We start from the raw sequence: 20,410 nt of genomic DNA, 5'->3' as shown, positions 1-20,410 counted from the left end.
ACGGACCGCAATGCTTCCCTATGGGCTAGCGTCCGTTAGCGGATGAGCATCCGCTAACGTCCGTTAGCATCCGTCTGCGTTCAGTTCCGTTTTTTGGGACGGAAGAAAACCCTATTTTTCTTCCGTCTAAAAAACGGAACGGACGTTAACGGATGATCCGTTTATCATCCGTTCCGCTAACATCCGTTTTTCTATGTAAAAAGCCCAAAAAAAAAAAAAGAGTGAAAAAACGGATGGAAAAACGGATGGAAAAACTGATGGAAAAACTGATGCAAAAACTGATGCAAAAACTGATGGAAAAACGGATCAACTGATGAAAAAAAAACTGATCTGAAAAACTGAACGGACGTGTGAAAGAGCCCTTAGTTTACACATATATGTACCATCATTTTATTCTACCTATTTAGGCTAGGTTCACATCACGATTTTTCCATCCGACAAACGGACCGTTAAATCGGATGGAATCGTATCTGTCAAAATCGTATGCAATCGTGTGTCAAAAAAAATCGGATCCTGATTTTAAATAATGTAGTTTTTTTTTTTTTTTTTTTAGAACAAGGTTTCCCTTTCTGTAGCATAAATACAATAAACTGGTTCCCAACAAATCCGTTCCTAGTAATTTGTGTTGTCTCCCATTAGTAACATTATATCAAACAACAGTCATTGATTAGTGACAGCAAAGGGGAGAGAATTGGGATTGTGTGGGATTTTCTCTGCACCACGTCTCACACCTTAAAATCTCTATAAAAAAAAGAATCTCGAATAGCTATCAGTAGGCAAAATAGGGGGTTCATTTTCTCCTAATACAGCACTTCAAAGGCTCGGAGGTCACAATTTTTTACATCAAAGAGGGGAAAAATCAAGGCAAATTGAAATCTTAACAAAGGGAAGACAGGGCAGCCCTCTGGGCGGTGTGTACATTTGTAGTGTGAGGAGGGAGACTCCGGGAGGCACTGGGATTAAACCAGTGGCGGCTGGTGCTCAAATTGTTTGGGGGGGCGCAAACGAAAAAAATAAAACAATTGCAGCCTCACTGGGCCCATCAATTATCACCACTGTGCCATGCCATCAAAACGCAACCACTGTGCCATGCCATCAAACACAGCCACTATGCCATCAATTGTCACCACTTTGCCATGCCATCAATTGTCACCACTTTGCCATGCCATCAATTGTCACCACTGTGCCATCAATTGTCACCACTGTGCCATGCCATCAATTGTTACCACTGTGCCATCAATTGTCACCACTGTGCCACCAATTGTCACCACTGTGCCACCAATTGTCACCACTGTGCCATCAATTGTCACCACTGTGCCATGCCATCAATTGTTACCACTGTGCCATCAATTGTCACCACTGTGCCACCAATTGTCACCACTGTGCCACCAATTGTCACCACTGTGCCCATCAATTGTCACCACTGTGCCATGCCATCAATTGTTACCACTGTGCCATCAATTGTCACCACTGTGCCATGCCATCAATTGTCACCACTGTGCCATGCCATCAATTGTCACCACTGTGCCATGCCATCAATTGTCACCACTGTGCCATGCCATCAATTGTTACCACTGTGCCACCAATTGTCACCACTGTGCCATGCCATCAATTGTCACCACTGTGCCATGCCACCAATTGTCACCACTGTGCCACCAATTGTCACCACTGTGCCATGCCATCAATTGTTACCACTGTGCCATCAATTGTCACCACTGTGCCATGCCATCAATTGTCACCACTTTGCCATGCCATCAATTGTCACCACTGTGCCATGCCATCAATTGTTACCACTGTGCCACTAATTGTCACCACTGTGCCACCAATTGTCACCACTGTGCCATGCCATCAATTGTTACCACTGTGCCATGCCATCAATTGTTACCACTGTGCCATCAATTGTCACCACTGTGCCACCAATTGTCACCACTGTGCCATGCCACCAATTGTCACCACTGTGCCCACCAATTGTCACCACTGTGCCCATCAATTGTCACCACTGTGCCCATCAATTGTCACTGTCCAGACATCCATCCACCTCGGAGCTTTATATTATAACCTGCTGGGACTTGTAGTTCTCCATCATCTCCTGGGGCTCAGGTGCATGCAATCCACCATATTTGTTCAGTTTTTCTCACTGCTGGGACTTGTAGTCCCATAGATGGTGGATTGCATGCACCTGAGCCCCAGGAGATGATGGAGAACTACAAGTCCCAGCAGTCTAAATACAATAACAGGCTCCAAGGTGGATGGGTGGGGATCAGGCAGTGCACCGCTGTCCGCTGATGACCTAATGGGGCGATAAATCAAATCAAATCCATTTTGAACTGAATTCTGTGGCTTGGCTGGCTTACCTTAGCAGCGCCAGCTTCACTCCGCTCGGGCAGTGTGAACTTCAGAGAAAGTGGGGGGGAGGAGAGGAGACTTACACAATGACAGAACTCGGAGTGAACTAGGGGGGGAGGGGGGCCTTACCCTCACCCCCTAGTTCACTCCGAGTCCTGTCAGTGTGTAAGTTCAGTGACAAGCAGAAGCAGAAGCAGTAGCCCCCCTCCCCCCCCCCCCCCAGTTCACTCCGAGCTCTGGCATCTAAGTTCAGTGACAACTGACAAGCAGCAGCAGCAGCCCCCCTCCCCCCCCCCCAGTTCACTCCGAGTCCTGCCGCCCAGACCCACTCCGCTCCGGATCAGCAGTGTGCACTCGCAACAGCTTCAGGTCCCCCCCCCCCACCTCAATGTGCCGATCAGACGTCTGATCGGCACACTGAGGTGGGGGGTACCCGAAGCTGTTGCGAGTGCACACTGCTGATCCGGAGCGGAGTGTGGCGGCGGGACTCGGAGTGAACTCCGGGTGGGGGGGGGGGGAGAGGGGGGGCCGCCGCTGCTGCTTGTCACTGGCAGTACTAGCGCAGAGAGAATTGTTCAGCTGCGGTGGGGCTCGGTGGTGGTGGCGGGGCTGGCAGGCAATGGATGCGGGGGTGCTGCTGGTGCTGGAGTGGGGGAAGGAGCCGGTCTGTTCCTTACCTTCAATGGTTGGCGCCGCTCCTCTATGATGCCCCCACACGCGCTCCAGATAACACCAGAATACCGGAAGTGATATAATATTAATGGCACTGCCCACTGACCTCTCCTCCGGTCCCCGCCGAGCCAATCCCATGAGAATGCATTCTAGCAAATCAAATGACAGTGGGAGTGTGTGCGGGCGCACAGCTTGCGCCCTGCACACGCCCTAAACACGGGCAAATCAGCTTCCAAGCCTGCGATCAGCTGATTGCAGGCTGGGAAGCTTCCCATAGACCGCCGCATGTCCGGCGCCTGGTCACTCTTAAAGTGACATTTTTAAAAAAAAAAAAAATTCTTTTTTTTTTTTTTTTTTAAACAGCTTGGGGGGGGGGCGGCGCCCGAGCGCCCCCTATGGACGGGCCGCCACTGCTTCTGAAGAATGATATGATCACACTAGCATGTAGGCAGGTTGAAACCTGTATAGTTTAGTAATCCAGCAGCTGGTCCAGGCTGGGGAAGGGGTTAAAGTTTTCTAGCTCAGTTCCCAGGCTTTGGTCTTAGTCAGCCCACTTATGCTATAAAAAGGGGGGTGGCTGGGGTCCTAGTTGCAGGTTCTGGTGGGTCTAGTGGGTTCCAGCATCACCTGTGAGTGCAATTGTTTGGCGCTGCTGAAGGAACCAGGATTTTCTGAAGACATCCAAGTAATGGACAATGCCATAATGGACTCTTGCCTCACGGAAGTATTTTTGGGCCACTACACTATTCTAGTTAGGATTAGGGAACGCACGTTTTTTATATTGAACTGTTATGCTTATGTAGCGCCCTGCTCCTGTTGAGTAGGCGCTATTTTGTAAATTTAGTTAACTGAGCAGTAGTTTAGCTCAGAATTTCATGCCAAATTATGTGTCTCTGTTCCAGCTTGGCTGTGTTGCGCATCTTCCACCTGACTGTGGGTGTCGCTCTCACCGGAGGTCAAGGTTGGAATTGCAATGGGCTGGGTGTATTGGGGGCCTCATGCCCAGAAACAGCTCAGTGGCATGGTCCCCGCCGCTGTGCATTCTGGTGAGGGGAACTTAAGGGGCAGACGCCATTCTGGCAGGGTCTTCCAATCCTGACCTGGTGGCCCTCCTGGCCTCAGGGATGTAAAGTAGGCCCAGAAGTTTCTGGGGGCCCTACTGGTCCAAGGATGGGCCTGTGCTGTCTTCACTGCAGGAAGGAGCCGAATAATTGAGGAGTCAATTAGAGGATGCGTCCTGACCCAAGTACCTCACAGTGCGGCAAGCTCGGCTAAAAGATCCTAGCACCATGAATAAATGAATGACTTGTATAGCGCAACGCATGCGAACTTAATCGCCTCTGGGCGCTTTTTCCAGCCAGTATCTGTTTGGCTGGTGCGGTCATTTTTACCCCGTAGGATCATGACACGCTAGGGACACATAGTCATACACACATATATACATATATACTGGGCCAATTTGGACGAGATCCAATTTACCTACCAGCATGTCTTTGGAGTGTGGGAGGAAACCGGAGTACCCGGAGGAAACCCACGCAGACACAGGGAGAACATGCAAACTCCAGGCAGATGGTGTCGTGGTTGGGATTCGAACCAGCGAACCTTTTGCTGCTAGGCGAAAGTGCTACTCACTGCACCATGAGCTGTGTAATCTTTCTTAGAACCTTACAAAGTGTTTGTGTAGTTGTGTGGAAGAGGACCGTGTAACGACTCGTCAGTATTCATCAAGTCTGTGGCAGAGACTGTTGAGTGAGCTTCGCACCGGCTGCTAGGCCAGTGAGAGAGGCCTAACCGGTGGTCGCTGAATTCAGTGTGGGACAGTTGCCCTCTGGATCCAAGAATATACCCGCAACCCGCAAAGTAGGGTACCTGAATCTTCCCTAACCCTCTTTCCCTCTAAAGGAACTTGTTAATAAAACGTTTGAAGTAAAGGAAACCAAGTGTTGGTGTGAACATTTGTAACACTTCAAGAAGGACCCCTAGGACAAGCATGGTGAACAGTAAGGTAACGACAGACCCAAATGTAAACCAGCAGCTCCTTTGGGAGTAGTGCTACACTTAGTAAAGTTACCTTAACTGTTCTGAGCCTGGTCTGGAGTTATTCATAGAGGAAAATTATCATTTTGGCGTATCAAAAGAACTTGGGTCTTTAAAGCACAGAGGGGTATGAAGTAACACCACTACAAAAAGGGTTAACTTGGCAAAGACAAGGAAAAGGAATTTACTTGCTATAGGTAACCAGATAAATGAACAATATACAAGCAACCAGTCATTAAGCAAGGTACTTTGTTAGGTGACAGGTTCTCTGGTAGCGAGGGGGTCATTATTAGGATCCCTCCCTAGAGATTGGTATCCAAAAGCAACTGGATCCAAACCTGTGTTACAGAGACCCAGCCTGGTCACAAGTTACAGAAGAAGTTAACAAGCATGCATGAGGTCCGTGCTAGGTGCTCAGCAGGACCTCATTCTGTTACTGGGAGTGAGGTAACAGAGGTACTCTGGACTCGTGGAGTGGGCACATGCCCAGCACGTTAAAGTATATTGGTTACATTGTGTAGTGACTTGGGGCAAGTCACTTTTCAGAGGAACTCTGCACTTTATTACTGCACACAGTGAAGGCTCATCTCTATAAGTGATATAACTAAAGGTTTGTTGGGCAATGTACTGTATGTATTTTTGCTGATAATACAAAGGTGTGTAATAGGGTTGACATCCCTGACATGATTTGCCGTGATTTGCTGGAAGATTGGTCAAAGCAGTGGAAATTGCAGTTCAATGATTCTAAATGTAAAAAAATGCACCTAGGGGAAAATAATCCCTTGAGAGAGTATAACATTAGGGGTACAGTGTTGGCCAGTACTACAGAAGAAAAAGATTTGGGGGTACTCATTTCAGATGATTGCAAAATGAGCAACCAGTGTGACCAGGCAGTGGGGAAAGCAAATAGAATTCAAGGATGCATCACTAGAGGGATCACCAGCAGGAGGAAGGAGGTCCTGATTGCCCTATATAGATCTTTAGTGAGACCTCATTTAGACTACTGTGTCCAGTTCTGCAGACCTCGCTTACAAAAAGATATTGATAAGACAAAACAAGAGATGGGTAACAAAAAATGGTGAAAGGTCTGGGGGATAAAACATATTGAGAGCGACTTCAGGAACTTAATATGTATAGTCTGGAGGAAAGAAGGGAAAGGGGAGACATTGAATCCTTTAAATACATCAAGGGGGTGAATAAGGTTCAGGAGGGCAGTTTTTTCAATAGGGAACCAAAATCAAGAACACTGGGAAATTACCTCAAACTAACTGGAGGAAAGTTCAAAACAAATCTTAGAAAGTATTACTTTCCTTAAAGGGTAGTTGATGCTAGCATTGCACCCTCTAGTGTGCTACTAGATTAGTGTAGGCAAATGTATTTGACTCATGTTAAAGTGAGTCTGAATCTGGGTCGAGTTATTGCAGGTCAGGCTGGATGACTCACAGATGCAGAGTGGCTGGTCAGCCCTTAATATGGGAGAACCATGCAGCAGAGGCGTCAGGTAGAAAATGGTGTGCTGAGGTAGCTGCCAGTGGCCTAGGTTAGGTTCCCATTGGTCTGGGGGGGGGTTTGCCTCCAGGTTGGGCTTGAGCTAGCTTAGGAAGATCCATTCAGCATTACGGTTTAAACAGGATTCTTGCCTGAGAGCAGTGAGAGCAACGAGGACAGAGCGAGTACATCAGCACACCCAGGGATTCACAAGGGTTTTATCCCTTGCCCTGGGAGATCGTTTGGATTTTCCTACCCCCCCCCCCTCCTCTCAACCTCTATCCTGGAAACCTAAGGCAGCAGTCTAAATAGCTTTATGCTGGCACTGGCCCTGCTTATTTTTGCATTCACTAGCCCTGAGTGACGTGGGAGTGGGGTTCAAAATGTACTTTTTAAAGTGCTCACCCCCTCCTCTTACTGAAAAGCAGCATACACTTTGCTGGGCATTGCTGGGAATTACTTGATGTGTCTCATCAGCAACTTTTAGGCCCCGTACTCACGACCAAACATGTCTGCTGAAACTGGTCCGCGGACCAGTTTCAGCAGACATGTTTGGCCGTGTGTAGGCCCGAGCGAACCATTTTCGGGCGGATCGGACAGGTTTCCAGCGGACAACTGTTTCCTGGACTTGCTTTAAAACAGTCCGCTGGAAACCTGTCCACCCGGACATGTACGGTCGTCTGTACAGACCTACCGTACATGTCCTGCCGCCCGCCATCCCTCGCATGCGTCAAATGACTTTGACGCATGCGTGGAAGCCTTTTAAAGGCAGGCCGCCCACGTTGCCGCGTCATTGTCGCGGCGACACCGCGTCATCGACGAGGCGACACCGCGTCATAGACGCGGCGACACCGCGGACACGCCCCGCGTATTGTTTACGCGCGGACCTCTGTTCGATGGTGTGTACGGCCATCGAACAGAAGTCCCCGGGCAGTCCCCGGGCAGACATGTCCGATGGAAACGGTCTGCAGATCGTTTTCATCGGACATGTCTGGCCGTGAGTACAAGGCCTCAGAGTACTCTAAATTCCCAGGCTTTGCAATATAGATGGGCCCACTTAAATAGTGGACCTTGCATTTTAGCGCTAGGTATGGTCATTATTTACCACTGCATCCAATCAGATTAAAATTTTCAGCTCCAGTCTGTCATTTTTCAGTTTAGTTTTGATTTTTTCTAGTGGGAAGGGAATGTGCATGTTCTTAGCTCAGCTGCTGCCTCTCTAACAGATAGCATAAAAATAAAGCATTAAGAGTTAATGAGAGATGTGTCAGATATACCTAGAAGAAATCTGATTCAATTTCACCTAGTATCTCAGGAGGAATGTATTACTTATTATAGTAGTATATCACTAGCTGAATTGACAGCTGCTAATAGACGATTATTCTCCAGAAAGTTGAATTGGATCAATTGTTCTTCCTTCCCGCTCAGCCACTTTACTTCAGTTGGAAATGCTTTTTAAATTAGAGGGGTGCTGTCAGCACTCCCATTGTAAGCCAAGATGTACAACTTCCATACAATTTCCACATTGGATTTACACGATTTCTATTAAGTGCCTGGTATGCTCTCCCTATTCTATTGTACATTTATTTTACATTACAAAAAATCTAGCAGGAGTATTTAGATTTGATGGTTGCTGCTGAGGACATCTTTCTGATGATTATAACCCAAGAGACCCAAGAAACCAATACGTTTCTGGAGCACTATCCACTAAAGTCAGAATCAACCTAAAACCATACCTTTATACAAAAAAGATTCACTGGCGCTCTATGGGTTAACACTATAGTCCAATATAATATTTAAGACCCTCGTATGGGCTGTAAACGATCCGTGCTGCAGAAATCCAGGTACCTAGAAGCACCACCAAAATACAGTTATAACAAAAAGGAATTCTGCGCTCATAAAGGTTTACCACTCTAATTCCACATAATGTTTGTGAGGAATAACATTCAGTAGATCTCAGTTTGTTCGGAAGAACCAGTTCTTTATGTAGAAAAGATAAACAAATGTATACAGCACAACGCAAAAAAATGTTCCCAGTGCCTGCATGAAAACACACACAATCTTTCAGGGCTTCAAGGGTTAAAATTTTGCAATTTTGTTTCCAGCTGCATTAATAGAAAACAACCGTGCTGATTGTAATTGGAGTACATTACCCAGGACGTCACTATGGCGTTTGATGTCACTTCCTAGTTAATATCTGGCATCTGGGCTCCTGGACACTCTCCTGTATGTGTCCAAACGTGCTCCAGCCTCAATGTTTGCAGCTGCTAGGAGCGCAGCACAGAGATGACAGCCATGGAGAGACGTTCTTCCTGTTGGAACGTGCTGACAAGCAGCAGAGAAAAGTTCAGCCGAATGTTAGGCGCCCTCCAGTGGACAAAGTGCAAATTGCATTGAGGAAAAAAAATTAAGTTGTAAATGGCGATTATAAATGAAAATCTTTTCTTGATATTACTGACTTAGGTCTTCCAAAATAAAAGAGGGGTTTTAAAACAGTCCCAGACTAAGCGTTTCGCCCTATCCAGGGCTTTGTCACAGTCATTAGGACTCAAAATTTAAAATTTATTTATATAGACTAAAAAAGGGGAGGATTTTAATGAAGGGGAGGGGAACAGGAAATGATGTATCAAAACTGAGAATTTTAACCCTTGACAAGAAAAAAACATAACAAAAATCAAATATAAGCATACACACACAATTTACATCGGTATTTAAAAAAAAAAAATTAAAATTTTGAAAAATTATTCTCATATACTTTTAAAATCATGAATGTAAAAAGACAATGCTATTTTTGTCTCTGTGTAAAATAATACACTTTCTCGTTATATATGGTACCAACATACCTATATAGGAGCTCTCCGTTACTATACTGCCCTCTAGTGATAGAACATAAAATATATTGCTAAAATATTCAGTAGAATAAACATATGATTAAAAAGTCAGAAAGAAGATAATTTTTTGATTAAATTAGAACATTGACCTCAATTTCCTCATTTAACCCCTTGGGTGCCAGACAATCAAATCTATGTATCCAAAAGACCTCCCTTCTACACAGAAGGGAGAATCTTTCATTAGCGGTCAGGGTTCCTTTTGGAATGTGCTCTATTACAAAGACTTCTAGGTGTTTGAAGTCCTTATTATGACAAAGATTAAAATGCCGGGGAACACTATGTTCTGTACATCCCTTTTTAATTAGGCGACGGTGATCCCCGATTCTGGCACGTAGTGCCCTAATAGTTCGGCCTACATAAAACCATACCTCCCAACTGTCCCTGATTTCGAGGGACTGTCCCTGATTTGAAACAATGTCCCTCTGTCCCTCATTCCTACTCATTTGTCTCTCATTGTGGTCTGATCTCTATATAGATAGATAAAAAGTGCATTTTATATACAACAAAAAGTGTTCTCCAGTGCTAAACCTTTCATCTGATTTCTAAATTGCTGCATTTATAAATTCCAAAAGCCAATATAAAGGAATAGTAGTGGTAAAAACCGCATTTGTGGGTTTAATCAATCTTATTTTTTTGTACAATTCTCCTTTAAGGGGGTGTGACAGGGGGTGTCCTATGCCTGTATACTTTTGCTGATAGGTGTCCCGCATTCCCATTTCAGAAAGTTGGGAGGTATGTAACACTGAATTCTAGGCAGATAGAAGAAAATGCACAAATACAGCAATCCGGTTACCCAATGCATAATCTTCTTTTTTGCTCCAGTCTGCCCCATTAACCCCTAATGTCTCTTTAGCAGTTGCTTCTAACTTCCTGTTGAAGCTACTAGTCATGCCTGCATATTTGCTGGTCGACAGTTTGCTTTCATACTTCTTGAAATCACATAGCACTGATGTCAAGGCTGCTGAAGTAACTGAGCCAATGGGTTGATTTACTGAAGGAAAATATGCTGTTCACATTGCAAAGGAAAGAGCACAGGAATTTTCCCCAGAGCTTAAAGCGGATCTCCGCCGGAAAAAATATTAAAAGCCAGCAGCTACAAATACTGCAGCTGCTGACTTTTAATATTAGGGCACTTACCTGTCCTGGAGTCCAGCGAGGTCGGCAGCAGAGGACGAGCGATCGCTCATCACTCTGCTGCCCCCACCGCCATCCTCGGTGAGGGAATCAGGAAGTGATGCGCTCCAGCTTCACTGCCCGATTCCCTACGGCGCATGCGCAAGTCGCGCAGCATCCATCCTCACTGGTCCCCGTTGTGTTCTGGGAGCCGAGTGTTTCCCAGAACACAGTGGGTGGGGTCGGGAAGTGACGTACTCCCCGCAGAGTCCCCACAGAGAGGACTCCCGGAAGTGGGTGCAAATACCTGTCTTTGACAGGTATCTGCACCCCCCTCCCGCCTGAAAGGTGTCAAATGTGACACCGGAGGGGGGGAGGGTTCCGATGAGCGGAAGTTCCACTATAGGGTGGAGCTCCGCTTTAATAAATGTGTTTAAATTTCACTTTGCAAAGAATACCCAATCATGTGCAAAGAAAATAAATAATACTGCACTTTTGTTTGCAAGATTGGCTAATTGAAGTCAGCAGAGCTTTACCAAGCTCTGGGGAAAATTTCCTTGCAAAGTGCAACTTTCAACAGCACTGATTGATTAGTTAGAAAAGTAAAAGATGGCTTAGCACTGCGTGCTATGTGATCTATCTGCAGATGCTTGGAAACATCGAGGGCACTTGCAGATAGACCATACAGACTGGCAGCACGAATCTGTCTTTTATAAATGTGAATAAACATTCAGCACTGTCAGGGCAGCACTGTTTGTTCATTCATAATAGTGTAAGAATAGTTAGCTTAGAGACGGGTGAGGGCTCAGTGTTGGCAGTAACTTCCCCAACAGCAATGGCCATAAATTGAACTTCAGACTGGTGTGGAATTACAGCCATCAATAACCTAAATAAAGAAACGTTTTTACTCTACAATGCGGCTTCCGATCAGAATGGTGGAATAAATAAAAGTTTTAAAAATCTTAGTGAGAGCTCTTCAATAAAGTCCTGCATAGCAAGGAAGTTGGCAACCACTGCTTTAGATAGCTACAATTCCAGTTTGCACAATTGCAGCAAACAAAAAAAAAATTGACCAGTTCTAACTTTTATTTAATTGACCTTAATATTTTACCCAAAGTCTTCAGTTTAATTTTCACAAAACACACAGACATTTTTTTTTTTTTTCTGTAAAGATTTATGAAGAGAAGGAGATAAAGAACATAATGAAAATGTATATTCCAAAACCTTCTAGATGTTATGTATTCTGTTCACGTCGGCATTCAGCCCCAAACAGCATTGTTATCTCTCCTGAAAATGTAATTTTGCCAGAGTAGTTGCAAGAAAAATTGAAAATTGTTTATTTGTGATAAATAAAAACTGATACTGAACATATTTTTGCATTTGGAGTTAATATAAGGCATCACCAGCTGAAGCTTCTATTTTAGTTTTATAAGAGAAAACATATTGCAGTTCCATTGTTGCTGTAAGGAATTGTACAAGTGTTACAATAAATTCCAATGCCTCGGCTTTGGCAGTGCTTGTGTTTAAGATGGCAGATCTCACACATTGATTCTATTGATGTCATTTATTTTCCAAGCACAACTCAGTAACTAGATTTTTGTCATTTGATCAAACGTTTTATCATGTAGAGTTTTGGAGCTGCTAAAGTGTATAACTTGTTTTTTGTAATACAAAATAATAATTATATATAAATATATATATATGTATATATGTATATATATATATATATAATATTAATATATATATATATATATATATATATATATATATATATATATATATATATATATATATATATATTGTGGCAGTATGCGAGGTGAAGTAATGGGTAATCAACATATTTCACCTTGCATGCATTCTGTTGCAAGAGACTGAAGCGAAATCCGGCCCGGGTTTTTCGAGCCTCTGTGGCAGGCTTGGTTACAGTTCGGATGTTGTGGTCCACTTGAGTCCATGCTCAGGTGGACTTTAAATGAGCAGGAAGAGAGTACAGGATAGCTCTGGCCTGAAACTCAGAAGAACCTGATAGAGAACTGTGTTTGGTCTTAAAAAGAAAGTTTGCTTTGCATTGTTTTGTGGGTGTCGGGGACCAGCCCCATACCGTATAGGGAGCAGACTACTGTAAAGTTTAGCGCCGGAGGCCGCAGCAGCACATAAGCGGCTCAGCAGGAGATGAGTTTGCAGAGGCTCTGGTGGAATCGATAAAGGGGTTTGCACCTCCTGTGCCAGGGGAACCAAAGTTGGTAGGTGCCTCGTACCAACTACAGAAGATGACACCAGCTGATGATGTCGAGGCATACCTTGCGACCTTTGGGAGAGTCGCTGTCCGTGAAGGATGGCCAAAAGAACAGCAGGCGGGTTTTTTGTGCCATTTTTGACAGGAGAACCTCAAAAGGCCTACTTTGATCTGGAGCCGGATAAGGCCCAGGACTATGAGATTTTGAAGACAGAGATACTTGCACGCTTTGGTGTCACCATGTCAGTCCAGGCCCAGCACACGCATCAGTAGACCTACTCTAGCGACAAGCCACCCTGTTCTCAAATGTTCGACCTGGTCCACCTCACCAGGAAGTGGTTGCAACCAGAGACCTTGACAGGTCCGTCCTCAGATCGTGGAGCGTGTAGTAATGGACCTGTACCTGCGTGCGCTCCCTACTGCTCTGAGGATTAGATGCACTATATGCTTGGGTCAATTGCTCAGCCACAGAGGCTTGAGCAGAGGGAGAGGATATGTGAAAGTATGCAAGGTGAGGTAATGGATAATCTATATATTTCATCTTGCCTGCGTTATGAGAGACTGAAGCGGAATTCGGCCCGGGTTTTTCCAGCCTCTGTGGTAGGCTTGGTTCTGGTCCAGATGTTGTGGTCCACTTGAATCCACGCTCAGGTGGACTTTAAATGAGCAGGAAGAGAGCACAGGATAGCTCTGGCCTGAAACTTAGAATGGAACCTGAGAGAGAGCTATGTTTGGACTTAAAAAGAAAGTTTGCTTTGCCACATGTTTTGTGGGTGTCGGGGATCAGCCCCAAAACGTATAGGGGGGAGACTACTGTATAGTTTAGCGCTGGACGGTAAAGATTTGTTTTACTGTTTTTTGTTTGTTTGCCCAATTTTGCAAACCTCTGCTAAATAAACCTGGCAACCCACCAAATTGTATAGAATTTGCCTGTACGCTGACCTCTTTTTCCAGAAAAGGTGAGCCCCGTGAGCTAATCTCACACAAAATATATATGTATGGTATCTCACAAAAGTGAGTAACTCACATTTTAGTAAATATTTTATATCTTTTCATGGGACAACACTGAAGCAATGACACGTTGCTACAATGTAATAGTAGTGAGTGTACAGCTTGTATAACAGTGTAAATGTTCTGTCCTTTCAAAATAACTCAACACACAGCCATTAATGTCTAAACCGCAGGCAACAAAAGTGAGTGACCCCTTAAGTGAAAATATCCAAATTGGGCCCAAAGTGTCTATTTTGTGTGGCCACCATTATTTTCCAGCACTGCCTTAACCCTCTTGGGCATAGAGTTTACCAGAGCATCACAGGTTGCTACTGGTGTCCTCTTCCACTTCTCCTAGACAACATGATAGAGCTGGTGGATGCTGGAGACCTTACACTCCTCCACCTTCTATTTGAGGATGCCCCACAGATGCTCAATAGAGTTTAGGTCTGGAGACATGCTTGGCCAGTCCATCACCTTTACCCTCAGCTTCTTTAGCAAGGCAGTGGTCGTCTTTGAGGTGTGTTTGTGGTCGTAATGGTCCAGTCTCAGAAGGGAGAGGATCATGCTCCATCTTGCTAGCGCACCGCTCCAGTGTGAAAGTCCTCGGGGCTTTCACATCGGAGACACAGCAGCGGCTGCTTCAGGTCGGTTTGCAGGCGCTATTTTTAGCGCAATAGCGTCTGCAAAACGACCCAGTGTGAAAGGGGTCTATGTCTCTACAAGCTTTGCACATCTAGAGAGTGACATTTTTGCCTATTCTTCTTTGCAAAATAGCTCAAGCTCTGCCAGATTGGATGGAGAGCATCTGTGAACAGCACTTTTCAAGTCTTGCCACAGATTCTTAATTGGATTTAGGTCTAGACTTTCACTGGGACATTATAACACATGAATATGCCTTGATCTAAACCATTCTATTGTAACTCTGGCTGTATGTTTAGGGTCATTGTCCTCCTGGAAGGTGAACTTACACCACAGTCTCAAGTCTTTTGCAGACTCTAACAGGTTTTCTTCTAAGATTGCCATGTATTTGGCTCCATCCATCTTCCCATCAACTCTGACCAGCTTCCCTGTCCCTGCTGAAGAAAAGCATCCTCACAACTTGATGCTGCCACCACCATGTTTCACGGTGAGAATGGTGTGTTCAGGGTGATGTGCAGTGTTAGTTTTCCACCACACATAGCATTTTGCTTTTAGGCCAAAAAGTTAAATTTTGGTCTCATCTGACCAGAGCACCTTCTTCTGGACAGTCATCGGTGATCGGTGCGTGGGGGAGTTACAAACTTCTCCCCCTGCGGCTTTCAGCTGCTTTAGTGAAATCTACAGAGCGGTGATCGGTGCTTGTAACTCCCCCACACACAACTGTCCCTCCACCTGTCCCTCTCCGTGTCCCCCTCCATGCCCCCTCAGTTCTTCCTCCGTGTCCTCCTTCGTTCTGCTGCTGTCCCCCTCCAGTTTTCCTCTGTGTCCCCCTCTGTTCTGCTGTCCCTCTCCATGTCCTCATCCTGATCACTGACTATGACCATTAACATAACTGAAACATTGTAACCTCCTGTGATTACGATGTCTCAGTTTATGAATGGAGAGGAGATGCTGTCTCCTCTCCATTCACTTTCAGTGCAGCTGAGGCTGCAGAGAAAGGGACTGGGGTATCTCTATCCTTGGTCTCTTTCTCTTTCTCAAGGGGGAGATATCAGGGGTCTGTTTAGATCCCTGATATCTCACCAAAGCCCCACAACAGGTTAAAAAAAAATATTGCAATAAATAATAAAAAAATATTGTAAAATTGTAAAAAAAAAAAATGTAAATAAAAAACACACAGACACCATGCACCCCCTACCCCCCCCAAAAAAAAGCATTGTAAAAAACATAAAAAAAAAAAAACTGTCACAGGACATTAAAATAAGTACCGGTAATCGGTATCGGTGAGTACTTAAAAAAAAGTATCGGCACTTACCGTATTTATCGGCCTATTGCGCGCCCCTGCGTATAGCACGCACCCCCGAACTTAAAGAAAAATTCCTGGAAAAATAAAAAATACTTACAGTTTGGATGCCCCTCGTCGGTGTCTTGCCCGTCGTCCATCGCGTCCTGCCCGTCCTCCATCGGTGGCCTCGTCCGGTCCCGCGTCCTTCTGCGGCCATCATGGTGTCCTCCCCACTCGATCCCCGCTTCCCGCGGGATCCACTGCGCCGGCATATACCGAGCGCAGTACACTTGGGCATAGTCGGGCAGGCTCGGCTCCTCTCGCGTAAAGGACGTACAGGACGCACAGGACATGACCGCGAGAGGAGCGAGTCTGCCGACTATACCTGAGTGCACTGCGCTCGGTATATGCCGGCGCAGTGGTTCAATCACAGCACGGGAAGCGGGTATTGGCGTATATCGCGCACCCACGATTTTGCCCTGATTTTCAGGGCAAAAAAGTGCGCGGTATACGCTGATAAATACGGTATACTCGGTCTTAAAAAAGTGCTATTGGGACAGCCCTAATTATATTTATTTGTGTGTGTATATATATATATATATATATATATATATATATATATATATATATATATATATAGTGGGTACAGAAAGTATTCAGACCCCCTTAAATGTTTCACTCTTTGTTATATTACAGCCATTTAAGTTCATTCATTTCCTCATTAATGTACACACAGCACCCCATATTGACAGAAAAACACATTTTTGCAGCTTTATTAAAAAAGAAAAACTGAAATATCACATGGTCATAAGTATTCAGACCCTTTGCTGTGCCACTCATATATTTAACTCAGGTGCTGTCCATTTCTTCTGATCATCCCTGAGATTGTTCTACACCTTCATTTGAGTCCAGCTCTGTTTGATTATACTGATTGGACTTGATTGGGAAAGCCACACACCTGTCTATATAAGACCTTACAGCTCACAGTGCATGTCAGAACAAATGAGAATCATGAGGTCATAGGAACTGCCTGAAGAGCTCAGAGACAGAATTGTGGCAAGGCACAGATCTGGCTATGGCTACAAAAAAAAACAAAACTGCTGCACTTAAGGTACCTAAGAGCACAGTGGCCTCCATAATCCTTAAATTGAAGACGTTTAGGATAACCAGAACCCTTGCTAGAGCTGGTCGTCCGGCCAAACTGAGCTATCGGGGGAGAAGAGCCTTGGTGAGAGAGGTAAAGATCACTGTGGCTGAGCTCCAGAGATGCAGTCGGGAGATGGGAGAAAGTTGTAAAAAGTCAACCATCACTGCAGCCCTCCACCAGTTGGGGCTTTATGGCAGAGAGGCCCAACGGAAGCCTCTCCTCAGTGCAAGACACATGAAAGCCTGCATGGAGTTTGCTAAAAATAACACCTGAAGGACTTCAAGATGGTGAGAAAAAAGATTCTCTGGTCTGATGAGACCAAAATAGAACTTTTTGGCCTTAATTCTAAGCGGTATGTGTGGAGAAAACCAGGCATTGCTCATCACCTGTCCAATACAGTCCCAACAGTGAAGCATGGGGGTGTTTTTCAGCTGCAGGGACAGGACGACTGGTTGCAATCGAGGGAAAGATGAATGCGGCAAAGTACAGGGATATCCTAGACGAAAACCTTCTCCAGAGTGCTCAGGACCTCAGACTGGGCCGAAAGGTGTAGCTTCCAACAAGACAATGACTCTAAGCACACAGCTAAAATAACGAAGGAGTGGCTTCACAACTCCGTGACTGTTCTTGAATGGCCCAGCCAGAGCCCAGACTTAAACCCAATTGAGCATCTTTGGAGAGACCTAAAAATGGATGTCCACCGACACTTTCTGTACCCTGTCCCTATACTCTTTCCCCCTATATTCTTCTTTCTGTCCCCTTTTCTTTTTTTCTCTCCTCCATGGCGTGAGAGTCCCCTAGTGACTCAATTTGACAAGATGTGCAGCAATTAGGCTTCTTGATCACCCTAGCTACAACACATAGGCAGCCCTCATAGACAGGGGCAACTTTGCATCCCGCCACATTGGCACTATTGGAAACAACATCCACACTACTGCTGTGAACTATAGTAACCAAAGGTATCAAGCACCTTGTTTTTAATATTGCAGTGCCTCCTTGATTTCTTGTTCTGTTATCTTTATCTGCATCCTTCCTTTCATGGAAGACTGTGAGTTATATATGTACTAACTTTATTTGATCAATAAAATTGTTATTGGAAAAAAAATGGATGTCCACCAATGTTTACCACCCAACCTGACAGAACTAGAGAGGATCTGCAAGGAGAAATGGCAGAGGATCCCCAAATCCAGGTGTAAAAAACTTGTTGCATCTTTCCCAAAAGACTTAATACTGGCTGTATTAAATCAAAAGGGTGCTTCTACTAAATACTGAGCAAAAGTTCTGAATGCTTAGGACCATGTGATATTTCAGTTTTTCTTTTTTAATAAATCTGCAAAAATGTCAACAATTCTGTGTTTTTCTGTCAATATGGGGTGCTTCTGTGTACATTAATGAGGGAAAAAAATGAACTTAAATGATTTTAGCAAATGGCTGCAATATAACAAAGAGTGAAAAATTTAAGGGGGTCTGAATAATTTCCGTACCCACTGTATGGGCCAGATTCACAGTCAGCGGCGTATGTTTGAGCGGGCGTAGCGCATCTCATATGCGCTACGCCGACGTAACATAGAGAGGCAAGAGCAGTATTCACAAAGCACTTGCTCCCTAAGTTACGGCGGCGTAGCGTAAATGGGCCGGTGTAAGCCCGCCTAATTCAAATTTGGAAGGTAGTGGGCGTGTTGTATTATAATTAACCGTGACCCCATGTAAATAAATGTCCGAACGAACGGCACATGCGCGCGCATGCTCAGAATCACGTCGCATATACTCCCTAAGGAACTACGGCTCAATGCGTACGACGTGAACGTAACCTACGTCCAGCCCCATTCACGTACGACTTACGTAAATGACGTAAAATACGATGCTGTTCCCCCGCCCATACCTTAACATGACTTACCCCTGCTTTAGGTGGGATAACTTTGTGGTGTGTGTATATATATATATATATATATATATAGGTGTGTATATATATATATATATATATATATATATATATATATATATATATATAATGTGTGAGTAAGCTGCCTACCTTACCTTTGCTTGTACTTCGTTCCTTGTGTGGATCACCCAGGCATGTACAGGGAGTGTTGATACCCCTTCATGGCTAGTACTTGTTTTGGTGACCACGTCTCATCCTAGAGATTCTCTCTCACCTCTTGTTGTGTCAGCAGGACCAGAAGTAAAGGTAAACTTCAACCATCTAGAAAAGTAGAAAAGAGTTAGGTCCTTGCACCAATGACAAAAGCAGAGAGGGTTATTTTCAAAAGCTACACAAAATACCACAGTATCGACAGTTCTGGAATGTTAAATTGTAGAGGTGTACAATAAAAATAATACAAAATTGTAGGGCTGGAATTTACCATTCCTTACATTATTCAATCTTTTTAAAGTTCTAGCTTTAGATATACATTGGTCATTTTTTTATTTATTTCTTTAATTAGTTTCTCCGTTTTTTTTTTTCTTTTAATAATCTGATTGCCTTAGCTAAATTGAATAATATTGAACAGAAACAAGTGTGAATATAATGCATATTAGTTTTCTGATATATTATGTTGGTGACATTTTAAATAGAAAAGCAAAGTGGGCCAGATCCACAAAAGAGATACGCCGACTTAACTCGAGATTTCTAAATTTACACGGCGCGTATCTTTGCGCCTGATCCTCAAAACGAGAAGCGCCTGAAATTCCGGCTTTTCCGTCCTACCTAAAATAATTACACCGGCGCATTCTCGGGCGCAAATTACGCTAGGCACGCCGCTTTTTTGATAGGCAAAGATGCAAATGAGGGAGATAGGGCGATCCACAGAATTAAGTGTGTGCGCCGTAGATTACGCCCTGTGCGCACCTGTTAGTTTCCCGGAGGGAATTTACACTTTATAAAAGCAGCCCTAATTTTACACATGCCGTGTAAATGTCTTCTGAAGCAACACCATTGAGGAAGAGCTCAGCACACACACACTTTCAGGACTACAATCTGTCTGCCAACATGCCAGGGCCATCCATGATCCTAGCTGCATTAGTGTCTTTAGAGGCGCAAAGAAGGTGGAGGGAACGGAGGAGGAGGAGGAGGGCACGGGAGAGGGTATACCGCCCACGCCAAGATGTGTTTGGCATGCCTGCTTCTGAGGTATTCCACAACTTCAGATTCAACCGTGAAGCCATCCTGGAATTAACCACAATCCTTCAGGATGATCTCACCAGCCCAACACAACGCTCCCATGCACTGCAGCCACTCATCAAAGTACTGGCAACACTGCAATTTCTTGCCACTGGCTCTTTCCAACGCACAAGTGGAGGTGTGGCTGGGATGGCACAATCCTCCATGAGCAGGTGTGTGCACCAAGAAGTCCCAGCAATCATGCGGCGCATGGGCAATCAATTTCAAAAAGCCACCCAGGAGGACCAGCGATTGAAGACCATGACAGACTTCTATCATATTGCCAGATTCCCACGCACCATCGAGGCCATTGATTGTACCCATGTGGCACTACAACCCCCCCATGATACTGAGCACATGTTCCGGAATCGTAAAGGCTGGCATTCCATAAATGTGCAGGTGA

This window comes from Rana temporaria, chromosome 1 (assembly GCF_905171775.1).
Source record: "Rana temporaria chromosome 1, aRanTem1.1, whole genome shotgun sequence".
Classification (NCBI taxonomy): domain Eukaryota; kingdom Metazoa; phylum Chordata; class Amphibia; order Anura; family Ranidae; genus Rana; species Rana temporaria.
The sequence above is the reverse complement of the archived record's forward strand: the minus strand, read 5'-3'. Positions refer to the sequence as shown.